Source organism: Helianthus annuus, chromosome 5, assembly GCF_002127325.2.
Source record: "Helianthus annuus cultivar XRQ/B chromosome 5, HanXRQr2.0-SUNRISE, whole genome shotgun sequence".
Taxonomy (NCBI): Eukaryota; Viridiplantae; Streptophyta; class Magnoliopsida; order Asterales; family Asteraceae; genus Helianthus; species Helianthus annuus.
In genome coordinates, this window is record NC_035437.2 from 60111077 (window position 1) to 60124967 (window position 13891).

The following is a 13891-nucleotide window of genomic DNA, read 5'->3' on the forward strand; positions in this document are numbered from 1 at the left end:
TAATCATTTAAACAAACAAAGCTTAAAATAAAACAACAAAATCATTAACTATAGATCTAGAACAACTAAAAAAACATCAAAAAAAAAAAAAAACATAAAAAGATCAAACCCTTTATACATCAATATTTTCTCCTAATCACCACATAAAACAACAAAAAAAAAATCAATAAAAAGGATGATTTTTGGGGTTGGGTTTGGGCTTGGATAGTTGGGTTAATGAAATTAGATTGGGTTATGTAAAGTGAATAAGTAATTAAAAAATAATTATACAAAGAGTAAATTACAAAAATCGTCTTTTATGTTGACACTAGATTGTAAAATGTGTCATTTGTCTTCAAAAATTACAAAAAATGTACTCGATATTTACAAACCCTTACATGTTATGTCTTTAGCCCTAATTTAGTTAGTTTTTATGGTTAAATTTAACCAAGTGTACCCCATATGAGGGTATTTTGGTCATTTTACTCTAAATACTAAAATAAATAATCATAAACATAATAAATAAATAAATAAAAATTGTTTAAAAAAATTACATAGATATAATTATAATTATCTATACAAACACATACACATATATGATAAACCTCTCTTTATCTCTCTCTAACTATGGTACCACCACCGCCTATCCCACCACCTACCACCACCTTCACACGGCCCACCCAACCCCACATCTCACTGCCACTCAAACTCACCACTAAGATCTGCCCCCACAACCACAACCCGCAAATCATAGCCCCAAATTCCATCTTCCATAAACACCACCTCAATGATTGAATCAATCTGAAAACCACCATCAAATATAAAAATACAAAGAAGAGTGTGTACTAAAAACCCCCAAATCACATCAGATAACACACACAATCACACTTACATCAAGATTCAATCATTCGACGGCGGCGACTTACGGATCTGGCAGAATGATGGCGACTTATGGATCTCCAATGACGAATCTGGTAGTGTGTACTAAAAACCCCATTGTTTTCAGGCTTATAGATCAGGTATATGCAAGGTTTGATGAAATTATCAATCTGAGCAGAACCCTTGAATAAGATTGGATGTTGTGTTTCTTGAATAAGTGTGGATGTTGTGTTTCTGTTGGTTTCTGGTAGGCAAGATTGGATGTGTTTCTCCATTCAGACTGTAGAGAGAGAGTAAAAAATGAGGAAGACAGTAAGTGAGTTTTGAGATGAGAGGGAGATGGGTTTTTTATGTTTATTATTTTAGTATTTAGGGTAAAATGACTAAAATACCATTATGTGGGATCCACTTATAAATTTAACTATGAAAACTAAGGTGGTGTTTGTTTTTTCAGATGCAAAAGGTCTGCAGTCTGCGGACCACATCTGCAAACGTCTGCACGAAAAGAGGTGGACCAAATGTCTGCGGGGTGTAATAAAAAAAGTGTTTATTTTTTTCCTTTTCTCTTCTCCCAAACCCCTTTCTCTTGAACATTTCATATTTACTTATGCCATAACGCAAATTCAAACCCCTTCAATCTTGCTGCTTTTTCTTGATTAATTCTCCATTAATGAAGTTTCTTGATTAATTCTCCATTAATGGGACCAAACAGACCCATACCCACAAAATCCAAAAATTCATCTTCGCCACTCATGCCCATTGTTTCCTTTACCCTTTCATCAATTTAAAGATTAATTTGCCATTAATGGAGTTGTCTTCTTTTAAAAATTGTCTTCTTTTGAGATGGGTTTGATGCATGAGACCAAACATACTCACACCCACAAAATAAAAAAAAAAAAAAATCATCTTCAACACTCGTGCCCTCTGTTTCCTTTACCCTTTTCATCGATTTAAAGATTAGTTCTCCATTAATGGAGTTGTCTGTGTTTTGAGATTAGGAGGAGAGGGGTGGAGAAAGGGTTGGAAGAGGTGGGAAGACATTGGATTATGTCTGCGTAGGGAAGAGGACGCGCAGAGGTTTGAAGACATTTTTTTAATGAAATGTCTTCTAAAAAACAAACGGGTCTGCAGAGCTAAACGTCTGCGCGTGGTCTGTACGGCGCAGACATAAGAGGCCAGAAGAGGTTTTTCTGAAAAAACAAACACCCCCTAACTAAGTTAGGGCTAAAGGACATAAGTTGCAAGAGTTTACAAACATCAAGTACATTTTTTGTAATTTTTAAAGACAAATGACACACTTTGCAATCTAGTATTAACATAAAGGATGATTTTTGTAATTTACTTATTATACAAATTGTGTTATGTACTGATATATTCATAATAATCAGTGTTTAATTTTTTTTTTTTATAAATTCATAATATTTTTTTCTAAGGATGGCGGTTGAAAATTTTCAAGGGTTGCAGTTGAAAAAATCCAAGGGGTGCGGTTGAGATTTTCAACGAAAATTAAGACTAAAATCTTTTTTTTTTCAAGAGGTGCGGCCGCCCACCCACCATTGTGGGTAGGTCCGCCCCTGCCAGTGTTGTGAGGCGGGGGCGTAAAACTGTGCTAAGTAGCAACCGAGCAATGACCAGTCGACCAAAACCAGAAAATGGCACAAAACAAAAACACGAATTTTTAACAAGTGACTCATGTGACGTAAACATAGACAAAGTCAAAACCGTATCTATACATATTAGAAACTCGAGGGAATAAAAAGTACCTGGGGGCCAGATGTGATTAGCAAACATCATGCTAAGTAGCAACTGAAAACGTAAAACAAAATTTAATAAAAAACCAAACGTTTATTATCCACAAAGAATATGTATATAAAAACCATAAAAGATAAACCATAAAAGACAAAAGAAAAGTTACTATTCCTTCAAATGTTATCGACTTATATATATATATATATATATATATATATATATATATAGGGTGGGGTTCTAGAGTGAACACTAGTGTATTTGCGAACTGAGTGAACAAATCTTGGTCATTGATCTACACAGGTGTATGGCCAGGATCTCATTATCAAATCGTAAAATACACTAGTGTATTTCAACATCAAATCCTGGCCATTGATCTACACACGTGTATGGCCAAGATTAGTTCACTTAGTTCGCAAGCTACACTAGTGTTCACTCTTGAACCTGATCCTCTATATATATATATATATATATATATATAGAGGAACGGGATCATGAGAAAACGTTCAAAAGTGTGAGAACGGTGAGAACACATCCTAGCCTAACACGTAGCGCAGGACATGATCAGGGTCCGAGGGGTTTTTTTTGTCTTTTCAATCTTCTTTTATTTTCCTAACGCGGTATAACATTTTCTGGCGTCTAAGATTTTTTTGGCGTTAATTGTATTTAGTAAACTTTTTGGTGTTGAATTAATTGTTTTTATGTCACATATATAATTTTTTGGCGTTTTAGCGTTTTTTGGTCAATTTTTTTGGCGTTTTGTATAATATTCAGTACGAATCATTAATATTTTCATAAGTTAACAATAAGACCAAATGTTTTTTTTTTTTTTTTTTTTTTGGCGTTTAATACATTTGACTAATTGCCAGCACCCGTTCTCACAGTTTTTCACACTACTAGCATTTTGGTGTTTGTAGTTTTGGCGTTTTATATAATAATGTTTTTTATTTGTAGAGAATTAGATAACAAAACAACAGATAACTTGATAACAAACCAATATAAAATGGAAAAGAAAAATATAATAAAAATGGTAATCTAATTTCTCTTCCGAATCTTCACTGTCATCAGTTCCTTCTTCTTGAATTTGTTTTGCCGTTTTGAACCTTTTGAATACCTTAGCTAGATGCCAACTTTCCTACATAAACCCCGTCTTTTTTAGACGAAGCTGCTTAGTGGCATCCTGTATTTTGGTCTGATATTCTTGTTTGGTGGCATGTCATTGAAGATCAACTCTTGCTTGATGCTATTTGTAATAATGGAGTCCAAAATAGCATTTTACCCTTGTGTTGATCCCTTTATTCCATGCCTATATTCATCAAGAACAAAGCTCACATGATGGCATATCACTGTCATCAGTCTCTTTTTCTTGAATATTTGTCCATCTCATTCAGCAAAATATATTATTGAGATAACCCTCTCAGAAGAAGAATTCATTCAGTGAAAGCTTTGCCATCTGTGGTTTTTTTAACCAAAATTTTTTGGCGTTTTAAAGTCAGTGATTTCTAGAGGATATGGCGTTTGTGTTTTATGGATGTGATCAATTTGATTGTGTATAGACCACTTTCTTATAGGAGTTTTTTGGTGCGTAGTTTAGGCGGAACTTTTTTATTGTAATAAATGATAGTAATAAAGTAACTGTCTTTTCAGTTACTGTTTTTGTATTTACTGTGTTGTTCATTTTTTATCAGTTTTATAGGTGATAGACGTTCCATCATCTAAGTTTGGCGTTTTTTTAAATGGCGTTATGCAGACCAAGATGACAAAATACAATAACGGAGTAAATAAAATATTAAGCAGGAAAAATATTTTTTGTTATTTTTGGCGTTTTGTAAGGAATAACCATTTTTAGTATTTTTTTGGCGTTTTGCTAATAAAGGGAGAAATATATCATTTAATTATCTTAAAAAAAAGATTACACATAAGAAAAAAAAAGAGGAAAACAAATTAAAAGCCTTCGTCAGAAGGTACTTTATCCGAAAAGTATCCATCACTTGTGTCATCTTCTTCCTCCTCGGAGTCTTCATCTGGATCTTCATCCATGTCATCACCTTCACCTTCATCAGCTTCTTGTTCCTGAAGATTCTGAAGCCTCCACTTGAACAAGTGGCGTTATGCAATTCTTCCATTAAACCAAGACGCTGCTTTGTCATGATGTTTTCTAGCCAGTAGACTTCCTGCTCTCCGCTGTCGTATGTAATGGTCACCATGTCTGTTTCATCATCAAAATGCCATGATGTCATGACAGGGTCCGGCTTCACATCTGCTTTGATTAGTCTAAATTTCCTTGTTAATGCTTTCATAAGCATATGTTTTTCATGGCATTCGTTGTCTAGAGCGATGCCAAGGGATAAGATTCCTCTCTGTATGTCTTCTTCCATCTTCAGAATTGCCCTGACCGTCTTAACATACACCCTCCTTCTGTTGTCAAAACAGACGATGAATCGCTTGATTTCCAGAGTGTATCTCCACGAAACGATTGTTGCCATTTTTTGCGTTTTGGTTAAGTTGGCGTTTTTGATTAAAGATGTTTTTTTTGTAGAAATGGATAGATTGAAGTGATTATGGAAGCTATGTTTTACCTCGTTTATATAATGATGTTTTGGCGCGTAAATTAGGAGGGAATTTTCTTCTAATTAATGTTAATAACTGAAATTCAGTTTCTGTGTTGTTTCATCTTCCTGTAATATCCAACGCGTTTTATGACTAATTTTTGGTGTTTTGTTTTTAATGGCGTTTTATTTTTTTTGAATGGCGTGTTATCATTTGATGGCGTGTTGAATATGAGCGGTAAAAGACCCTTTTACCCTTAATGAATCGCGTCCCACATAATAAAATTGATGTTATTTACGAAAACGCCACTGCGCAATCTAGTCAATGGATTGTTTTGATCGGACGACCCATAAACGTTCTCACCGTTTTCACACTTTTCACCGTTTTCTCTAAATCCTGACCCTATATATATATATATATATATATATATATATATATATATATATATATATATAGGGAGAGGATCATGAGAAAACTACATATAAATGAGAAAACTAGAAAACTAACTAAAAAAACCTAAAAAAAAGCTAAAAAACATACCATTTTTTTTTTACAATTTTTTACAAAAAATATCGCTAGTTTTTATATATAAAAAAATTTTCAAAAAAAAAATTTGTTGTACTGCACATGTGCATTATATGTGCATTATATGTGTACTACACATTTGCACTATATCCGTAATAGTGCACATGTGCAATACAACATAATTTTTTTTTAAAATTTTTTCCATACATAAAAACCTACGATTTTTTTATAAAAATTTAAAAAAAATTTGGTATGTTTTTTAGGCTTTTTTAGTTAGTTTTTTGGTTTTCTCATTTAAACTAGTTTTCTCATGATCCATCCCCTATCTATATATATATATATATATATATATATATATATATATATATATATATATATATATATATATATATATATATATATACAGTAGGGTTCCTGCAGAAAGTGTGTTTTTCCTAGAAAGTTTAGGAAGCGATCTGGTCCATCCGATTGGTGTGTTTAAGGGTTGAGATTAAATCAATGGCAATCTTGTAATATTTAACCATATTTAATAGATTGTTTTAAATGAGTAGGGGCAATTTCGTCAATAACAGTTTTTTAAATCAATCAAAATTAACCGTCAGGATATCACATCTCCTTATTACACGCGAATTTCCCTCTCTAAACCCACAACGAAAACCCCCTAAAATCATACCAAATATACCTAAAATCACGGATGAAGATAAGAGATTTTCCAACTTCTATATACGTAAGATCATGCGGTCATTGTGTGTTGGGATTGAACCCTGCCAAAGGAACAGATAATAAAAGCCAAAACTGGATCAGAGCAGTTGATCCAGAATAAGCAGATGTTTGGTTGCAAGTCTCTCCCCTTGAAAGTGGTTTCAACATCTGCTGACCTCCTATCCGCTGATCATGCAAACTGCTGACCTACAACTGCTGATCAAGTTAAATTCTGTTGAAGAACTAAAGCTCTGCTGCTCAATCTACTGCCTTGTTTCAAGCACTGCTGATCATGACAAGTACTGCTGGGTTCACAGCAGTGGAAGGATGCAGCAGTTGTTTATGTTTACTTTATGTAATGAATTGTAACATCAGTAGTTAGCATAGCAGTGTTTGTATAGGTCAGTTGTTAAGAGTTTGTTAGAAGGTTAGATGTCACTTTCATGGTGACGTCAGCTTAGATGCTCAGTAGTTTGCTAGTGCCTATAAATAGAACAGTACTCTGTACTGTTCTGTTTAGCTCATTCACCATCTTCTTCCTGCACGAACAAATACTGAGCTCGGGCTGAGGGGGAGTTTGCGAATCATACATGCATTGTAATCAAAGTTTGAAATAAATTTAATCATTTGATTATGTGTTGAAAATGTATGATTGAAAGCATTTCTTCTGTTTGATTGTGAAAAGTTTTCTTCCATTTAATTTCCGCTGCACAACGCACTCATAATTCCATCTTAATTCAAACACAAATCACAATCAATCCAAACTCAGTTCCTAACAATTGGTATCAGAGCTTGGACAGTTAAAATTGATTTAACAATCATTTTGACGTAAATAGTTCAGCTCGAAATAGTTGATACTGATAGTTTGTTCGTCTTGTTGAAAAACAGAGCAAGGTTTAATCACCGATAAAGTTGATTAATCAGTGCCTGTAAAACAACCAGGATGTCGCCACAGTCTCAAGATGATAAGAATAACATTGGCTCGCTTTTTAAACCTCCTATGCTTAAAAGAAATAAATACAACATCTGGGAGAGAAGGATGTGTCACATCCTTGTTCAACAGAACACTGGATGTTGGAGGTCTGTTGTTTTCAGTCCTCATGTTCCTATGGTGCCAAGTGCTGAGGACACCAAAAAGTTCGTTCCTAAACCAACTGAAAATTATACTGAATCTGATTTTCAGAAGTTCGAACTTGATGCCAAAGCATTTAGCATCATAGCCTCTGCACTACCCAATGAAATCTATGCTGGGCTGTTACATTGTAACAGTGCCAAAGAGTTATGGGATGCATTGAAGGAACAATTTGGGGGAACAAAAGAGGTTATTGAAAACAACAGGGAAATTCTGAATCAGCAGTATGAAACATTTTGTCACATCAAAGGGGAGTCACTAACCCAACAATTTGAACGTTTCAGTTGTCTCATCAGTGAACTAAGGCTTGTTAAAGTTACATTTCCAAATGCAACTCAAAATAGCAGGTTCCTTAGATCATTGCCCGAAAAACGGGACACAATTGCTTTTGTCACCAGGAATTCAGCTGAGTTCAAAGATCTGACACTGACCCAACTCCATGGTAGACTCCTTACCTATGAAAGGGAGTTAAACCAGAAAAGGATGTTGCAAGAGTCTGGAAAAGTTGCTGATAACTATTCATTTGGCATCACAGCTCTATTTGGTCAGGAAGAATCTGGTAGCAGCAGTAAGGAACAGAGTTATGATCACTTTATTGACATAACTGCTGGGGGTAATTTTAACAACTCTAATTCTCACTCTGCAAATTATGCTTTCACTGCAAATACTGAAAACCAGATGTCAGACAACTTGTGCTTTGAACTAAATGATTTGCAACATTTTAATCCCACTAACTTAGAAGAGATGGACATCTTGCATCAATTGGCTTTGCTTAGTGTTAGAACAAGCAAATTCCACAAAAGAATAGGGAGAAAATTCCCAGGACTTCATGGGAATTTAAGGGTGGGATTGGATAAGTCAAAAATCAAGTGTTACAAGTGTAATAGGCTAGGTCATTTTGCTAGGGAATGTAGGAGTCAAACCACTGGTCCCATAATCACTCACCCTGGCTCAAACCCTAGACCACAACAACAAAACACTGTGCACTATACCCATATGCCCCTGCCGCACATGTTAACACTGCTCATTATGCTGCAACCCCTGTGCCTGTGCATTATGTTCAAACCACTGTTCCACAAATTCAGTATGTTCAGGCCCCTGTTCCTCAAGCACAAGTGCAACCTGTTGCACCTCAACAAGCTGCTCCTACGGTGACACAACCAGATCAGCAAAGCTTTTTCACACAAGGCTTTGTTGATTGGAGCAGCATGCCTGATGAACTTGGTGATGAAAATTTTGCTCTCTATGCTTCTAATGATGCTTTTGATGATGAATTTTGTTTGATGGCATTAGAGTCAATACCGGAAGGGGTTGAAACTGAAGGTGAATAGCTAAGTGCTGAAACAGTGGATGAAGTTGCTGAAGCAGTGGTTACTGCAGTTGCTGGTGAACTACTGCTGGGAGAAAATTCAGAAACCCTGCTTGAACCACTGTCTGACCCCTGGTCCAAAGAAGACAAAAAGGAAGAAGAAAAGAAGAAAGCTGTTGAGGAAGAAGTTAGAGCTGATGAAAAAGATGATCATCAATGTGACTGTGCCATGATAGCTGTTGCTAAGGTATCACCTCAAGTTCTTGAAAAACTGTGTTCAGACAAATGTATTATTGCATTTGCTAACATCAAAGAGGTAAATGAAAACCTTAGGAATAAAATCTTATCTGATGAAGTCAAATTTGAAAAGTCATTAAAAGAACTTAGAAACAAATTGGCTGAAAAAGATAAAGAGATCAGCAGTCTAAAAGAAGAGCAGAGCATAACCAAAACTCAACTCTAAACTATGGTAGAAAAATACCAAGTTTGCAAAAAGGAGTTGGAGTCTACCCAGATCACCTATGAAAGATGGGTGGAGTCTTGTAAAGGGTATGAGGTTATGCTTGCAAAACAGCTTGAAAGCAATGTCAAGTTTGGAATAGGACATAGAAAATATGATGAACTTGTAAACACTGCTGAAAAACAAGCTGGTTTAACTGAGATAATACCAACCAACAAAAATGGCCAAGAGGTTAAAATAACCGACAACCTTGGTAACAAAATTACTTTGGAAAGATCTGTGGGATCCTCAACTTTTGAGGAAATTGAGAAATACCAATTTAAACCCACATGGTCTGATGAGTGTGATATCCTGGAAAACTTCAAACCAATGGATTTCACAACCACTGATGGTGTAAAAGCTCCAAAAGCAAGGGTCATTCCTATCAAAGATATCCCAACAGAGGTTCAAAACTCTGTTGCAAAGGAATCTGAGAAAAGGAAGAAAAGAGAAAATATTAAAAATCTGTTTTGTGATTTTTGTGAAAAGAGGAATCATCTAACAAAAGATTGTTTTCATCTAAAAGCACATGATCTAAACAAAACAAATGTCATTGTTCCTGCTGAAAGCTGCACCATCTGTGGTAAAAATAACGACAAAACTAAGGAATGTGTGTATCTCAAAAACTTTGATGAAAAGAAGAAAGAGTACACTGCAAAAACATTCTTAAGTTCATCAGCATCATCTGTTAAGTTCACCAAGAAACAACCACTGTTCGTCCCAGTCCAAACAACTGTCACAAAACAGCTGAACCAAACATCTGCTCAAAGAGATGTTCAGGTGACTGATGCACCCCCTGCCATTCAATTCAAAAGAGGTAAGGGACAACCATCATACCATAGGATCCCACATGTTTATGAGACTTACAAAAAGCCATCTAAACCCAAAGTGAACAGGTATCCTTTTGGTTATCAACAGATGCTTGGTCATGACCCCCAACACTGGTTAGAGAAAAACATTCTCAAAAATGTTCAAACCCCTGAGCTAACCACTGTCCATGCATCTGTCATCAGCCCAGACACTGTTGAGACCCCATCCAAAGCCTTATTGGCTTTGGAAACCTTAATGAACTAATCCTTTTATTTCATGTGTAGGGAGCTTCTGCATGCTTAGATAGTCTTTGGTATGTAGACAGTGGAGGCTCCAGGCACATGACAGGATGTAAAGCCCTACTCAAAGATTTCAAAATCCATGGAGGGGGTGATATATCCTTTGGGAATAATAGTAAAGGGAAAGTTCTGGGGTCTGGTACAGTTCAGTCTGGAAGTGTAAAATTTGAAAATGTCAATCTGATAGACAATCTGAAATTCAACCTCCTGAGTGTCTCACAAATGAGTGACAAGGGGTATGGGAGATTCTTCACAAAGGAGTGTTGTAAGATTGTTGGACCAGAAATGGTTGAAAAGATTGAAGCAATAATAAAATCAGGAAAAACAAAACTTGTTGCTCAAAGAAGTGGCAATGTTTATGTTGTTGATATGTCAAGAGAGTGTCCCAGAGCTGATGTCTGTCTGTTCTCAGCTGCCTCTAACAAAGAGACAGAGCTATGGCACAAAAGACTGGGACACACAAATCTCCAGACAATCAATGAAATTTCAAAAAATGGCTTAATGAGAGGCTTACCACAAAAAAATGTTTTCATGTCCTGAACACTGTGTTTCATGTTTAAAAGGAAAACAGCATAAAAGCTCTTTCAAGCCCATTGAAGAGTCCAAAATAACCCAGTGTTTGCAAATGCTGCACATGGATTTGTTTGCCCCAGTGCAAGTTATGAGTCTCAAAAAGAAGAGATATTGCTTGGTTATTGTTGATGACTTCTCTAGGTTTACATGGACCTTCTTTTTACACTCAAAAGATGAGACTGCAGGCATTTTGCAAGACTTTGTGACAATGGTTGAAAAGAAATTTGATCTTCCAGTAAAAGTCTTCAGGAGTGACAATGGCACAGAATTCAAAAATAAGGAGTTGGATGCCTTCTGTGTGAAGAAAGGGATTGTAAGGTAGTACAACATCCCTAGAACACCAGAGCAAAATGGGGTTGTTGAAAGGAAGAACAGAACATTGATTGAGGCTGCCAGAACCATGCTTGCAGATTCAGGTTTGCCATTAAATTTTTGGGCAGAGGCAGTAAACACTGCTTGCTATGTCCAAAACAGAGTTTTGATCAACCCTAGGCACAAAAAGACTGCTTATGAAATTCTGTATAAAATAAAGCCATTAATCTCATATTTCAAAGTTTTTGGTTGCCCATGTTTCATTCTAAACTTAAAAGATTCTATCTCAAAGTTTGCAGCCAAAATTGATATGGGATACCACCTGGGATACTCAACCACTGCTAAGGCCTACAAAGTGTTCAATACACAGACCAAAGCAGTGGAAGAGACTTTGAATGTGAAGTTCAATGAACTTTCATCAATGAAAATCCCTGCAAATCCTGCAGAATTGTTTGATCTTGAAAAATTCACTTTTGAAAATACTGCTGTCAAGACTAACAGTGCAGGTCCATCAGAAGATTCATCACCAGACTATGGATATGAGATCATCATTCCTTAAAAATCTGTTTCAATAGGGAGAGCATCAGTTGTTCAAAACAGTTGTCAAAGCTCAACCACTGCTACCTCAACAGTTGTTGACCAAAGTAGCCCTTTAACCACTGCTTCCACCTCATCAAACACTGCTGACAAAAGTCCTCAAACAGTGGACCAAAGTCAGCAGGTGTCCACACCTTTACCCCCTATGCCACCACCTTTTGAAGCCACTGCTGGGACATCAAAGTCACCAGCAGTGGTTAGCTCAGATGATACACATCTGCAGCCCTCACCACTCAATGCCATTATTCCATACCAAGGAGAGCTTATCTTCTTGAAATCTCATCCACCAGATCAAATCATTGGCAACATCAATGAAGGGGTGCTCACAAGAAGGCAATCCCAAAACATTTGTCTTTTTGCAGGTTTTCTATCACTCCATCAGCCAGTCAAGTACCAAGAGGCACTGAAAGACAACAGCTGGGTAGAAGCCATGCAAGAAGAGCTCCAACAGTTTAGAAGACAACAAGTATGGGAGCTTGTTCCATTGCCAGAGGGTGTGAGTCCTATTGGCACAAAATGGGTCTTCAAAAATAAAACTGATGAAAGGGGTATTGTTGTCAAGAATAAAGCCAGACTTGTGGTTCAAGGTTTCAGACAAGAAGAGGGCATTGACTATGATAAAACATTTGCCCCTGTAGCAAGACTTGAATCTATCAGACTCTTTCTGGCCTTTGCTGTCAACCACAACATCAAGGTGTATCAAATGGATATCAAATGTGCATTCCTCTATGGTAAGATTCAAGAGGAGGTTTATGTTTGTCGACCTCCAGGTTTTGAGGATCCATTTAATCCAGATCATGTCAACAAGCTAAATAAAGCTTTGTATGGCTTGAAACAAGCACCAAGGGCCTGGTATGAAACTCTGTCCACCTTTTTACTTTCCATTGGTTTAACCAAAGGCAGGATTGATAAAACACTGTTTTTAAAATGGAGAGGGAAGGAGTTGATGATTGTCCAAATTTATGTGGATGACATCATTTTTGGAAACACATGTAATAAAATGTGTGAAGAGTTCAGGCAACTCATGACAGCTGAGTTTGAAATGAGTGCAATGGGTGAACTCCAGTGCTTTCTTGGTCTCCAAGTAAGGCAGCTGCAAAATGGTACTTTCATCCATCAAGCCAAATATGCCAAAGAACTTTTAAAGAAATTTGATATGGATGATTGTAAGCCATGTAGTACACCCATTGCAACCAATAAATTGGTCATGTCTGAAGAAAAGGATGATTTGGTTGATCAGACCTTATATAGAAGCATGATTGGGTCTTTATTGTACCTAACTGCATCTAGACCAGATATCATGTTTGCAACATGTGTCTGTGCAAGATCCCAATCAGACCCTAGAAAGTCAAACCTTATTGCTGTAAAAAGGATATTCAGATACCTCAAAGGTGCTCCCACACTTGGTATCTGAGCTGTTGGTAAAATTGAGCTTTCAGGTTTCTCAGATAGTGACTTTGCTGGATGTGATAAAACAAGGAAGTCCACTTCAGGAGGGTGCCAATTCCTAGGCAATTGCTTAGTGTCTTGGCAAAGCAAAAAGCAAGCAGCTGTTTCCACATCCACTTCTGAGGCAGAATATATAGCTGCTGCAAGCTGTACAGCCCAACTGCTCTGGCTTCAAAATCAGTTACTGGATTTTGGTATAACTGCCTTGAAGACACCACTCATGTTGGACAGCCAGGCAGCAGAAAATATCATCAAAAATCCAGTTTCTCACTCAACCACCAAACACATCGACATCAGACATCACTTTGTGAGGGATTGCTATGAAAAAGGTTTGATTTCTCTGCATCATGTTCCAACTAAGGATCAGCTGGCAGATGTGCTAACCAAAGCATTAGACACATCCACCTTTGAAAGCTTGATCTCTTGGATTGGCATGCTAAACATGGAATAACAGGCAAAATCCTGTTGTTTTATGAATAAAAGCATTAAAATGTTTTCAGAAAATCAAAAATCCATCCTTAAAAATAGCT

At 36.5% G+C, this 13891-nt stretch overlaps 1 long non-coding RNA gene across 1 annotated transcript; it reads right to left on the bottom strand.

Annotated features, from left to right (window-relative positions):
* Window positions 1-516: 516 nt before the first annotated feature.
* LOC110940499 lies at window positions 517-1753 on the bottom strand. The gene is made up of 2 exons (XR_002593254.2): window positions 872-1753; window positions 517-780 (listed from the first exon to the last, which is right to left on the bottom strand). It is a non-coding gene; the product is annotated as an uncharacterized LOC110940499 (long non-coding RNA).
* Between the last annotated feature and the right edge of the window lie 12138 nt (window positions 1754-13891).